This window comes from Cimex lectularius, unplaced genomic scaffold (assembly GCF_000648675.2).
Source record: "Cimex lectularius strain Harlan isolate CLEC.00 unplaced genomic scaffold, Clec_2.1 scaffold190, whole genome shotgun sequence".
NCBI lineage: Eukaryota > Metazoa > Arthropoda > Insecta > Hemiptera > Cimicidae > Cimex > Cimex lectularius.
In genome coordinates, this window is record NW_019392798.1 from 244,882 (window position 1) to 247,872 (window position 2,991).

General features: G+C 32.8%; 1 long non-coding RNA gene across 1 annotated transcript; it reads left to right on the forward strand.

The window, feature by feature from the left end:
- The first annotated feature begins 665 nt into the window (after window positions 1-665).
- On the forward strand, window positions 666-1,057 carry LOC106667965. The gene is made up of 2 exons (XR_001340677.1): window positions 666-752; window positions 835-1,057. It is a non-coding gene; the product is annotated as an uncharacterized LOC106667965 (long non-coding RNA).
- The last annotated feature ends 1,934 nt before the right edge of the window (window positions 1,058-2,991 follow it).

A 2,991-nucleotide genomic window follows, 5' to 3' on the forward strand; every position in this document is an offset into this window, starting at 1 on the left:
AATTGGTCAAAGGTGCCAGGAACTTGATTAATATTTTATTTTTAATCACTGACTGAAACAAAATATTATATATTACAGTTAATTATATTTTTAATTAATTTGATCATGCTTATGATAGGTATATATTATTTTCATAATAAAAGTTATTTTATTATAAGTTATAATATGACTTAATTTCAAAGTTTTCAACAAAACTTGAAAAAAAAACAACATATATTTGATGATATTAAATATCATGAATGGTAAGTTAGACATGAAGATTCTATTATCCAGAAATTTTTATTTTTCTTACTGCCCTTATTTTCATGAAAGTAAGGTACACTTAGCAGCCAAATTAATTTTAGATTATTCTATATTCAAACACTGTATAAAAATTATACAATATGCATTGCATCTATAATTACTAAAATGAATTTTTTGGGTAATGTTTTTTCCTGGTCACCACACTGACATTTTGACCAAGTACCAAAAAAGATAAATTAGAAACAGCTAAAGGTTTGAGTTGAAAACATACCTTGCAATTATTAAAGGATTCTGTCAGACATTAAAAGGATACAGAACAAAGATAAAAACGAAATAAAGGCATAATTAAAACATGTAATAATCAGAGATTTACCAAGTAAATCCATAAATGTAGGGAAAAAAACTATGTTTTAAGCCACAGATTGTAAATGATAATCATTACAAGATTCTTTACAGAATTGAAAAAATGTATTGCCATATTTTGGGCATTAATCTTAGATGAATCAGTGGTAATGGTTTTTTCATAATAGATAACAATTGCTTGCATTTTGATTTGACTGATATTTAAGGAATTATTTTTAATCCATTCAGATATATTAATAGGTCCACAGTCCGAATTATTAATGGAGAGAGGCAGATCATCTGGTCAACAAGAAGCATAATCGATCAAGAGATATTATGGAAACTAAAATAGGACCCAAGATGGACCGCAGTGGAACTCCAGAATGAATAGATAATGTCAGATCTTTTGGAATTGAAATTGATAAATTGTGAGAGACTAATCAGATATGAAATAAAAAATTTACAAGCAGTAGACCTGATTTTTCTTTTATTTATTTATTTTATTTTATTTTTTTTTTTGGGGGGGGGGGGTGAAGCTTGGTTATTAAGTTAATATGGTTTATTGATTCATAAGCATTTGAAAAATTAATTAATGTTAAAATTGAAAAACTTTAATTTTTTATTGATTTTAAACCCAACTTAAACGAGTACCTCAGCTCTAGTCCAACAGCCCTGATGAAAAAGAAATAAGTTCTATTGCGCCAAGATAACCTAACTTCAAGACTACCAAGTCAAAAATCGGGGAATTGGAATTTGTTCTTTTTTACTAACAAGAGTACAGCCCAGATAATGTACATTTTAATTACCACTTATTCTAGTCTGTGGTTCTTTTTACACCAAAAGACACTCTTCATGGTACTGAATGGCATAGAACGTAGATAGCTTGAAGTCATAGAAACTGATTTATATTTAGAGGAATAAGTTATTGTTAACCCAAAATATATATATATATATTTTTTTTAATTAAAAAATGTTTAAATCACCCTAGTATTTGTTAAAAAAAATGTTTTAACTTGTTTTGCACATTTATGCATATAAATTTGAAAACCAAGTACTCGTGCAGGAGTTATTGTTTCTTCCAGGACAAATTAGTACTTAATGAGAACAAAAACTGTCTTATAATATAAGATAATACAGATAATATATTGTATATAGACGTCAAAATATGTGTTTTGTATGAGTGAGTGTATTTTTAAAAGTGAATGGGGAGATCTGACGGTGGAATAGCAAATCCCCATTGCTGGTCAAGCTATATACATGACTTGGGTCAATGGCGTAATATTTATAAAAGTACCCCATTGACCCCAGTTAGATTACTTTGTTATTGTAGGCAGGTTGATGAACGAATTTCGAGTACTCCATAGAATGAATGCAATGTATATAGGTGTGAATGTATTTATTTGGGTGAGTGCGTATTGAGTGTGTGTTGGTTAGGGATGGTTAGGGTTAATGGTGGTTGGTTGTTGTTGGTTAGGGTTGTTGATGGTTTAAAAAATAAAAAAAAGAGTTATTTAGCAAGCAGAAATTGTTTGCCAAATGTGTGCAGTTTAGTAGGCAGATCAAAGGATAGAAATTGCATAAACACAAATGACTTTTGTCTTATCAAACGAATTGTCACATGTGATGAAAAATTTGTGTATTTTAAAAACCAACCGTGGTCACCAGCAAGTGGATATCGCAGAGGCTGTTGGCCTTTCTCAGAGTGTGGTCACCCGGGCTTTAGCCTAATTCTGAGAGACTGGAAGTGCCAATAGGAGACCTGGTAGTGGGTCTCAGAACATTATGATGCTTAGGAAAGAGAGAAATATTGCCATTGCTGCAAGACCGAACCCTTTCCATAGTGCCCACCAGATCCTAAATGAAGTACAAGGTGTTTTGGCAAGGCCTTTATTAACACAGTAGGAAGTTGGCCTCGTATGCTCCTTTGAGACAACCTGCCGCAACAGCCTGTGACCATATCAGACATATCAGAAGAATATGGTACAGTGAGTGCCTAGAAGAGAACACCAATTGAATGCTGTTATGTTTACTGATGAGTCGTGTTTCTGTCTGTATAGAGATAGCAGGCGCTGAAGAGCCAACCGAGAACAGGGGATTCATACAATGCCTCAGTTTGTGCTCCCTTCAGTGCAATTTGGAGGAGGTGGTGTAATGTATACTGGACTCCATATTGATGAAGCCAACCTCACCGCACTCCATTATGTCCAAGAAATTATCAATGTCAAGGAGTACATCCCTCAAACCAGGGATTTTAAATTTCTGGATAACAATGCCAGACCTCATAGAGACAGAGTTGTTCATCATCGTTTAGAAGAAAAAAAATCATGTGCACTTTCCCTCTCATTGTCACTATACCTCAATCCCAATGAGTACATGTGAGATGCGTTGGAGAGAAGGCTTTTCAAT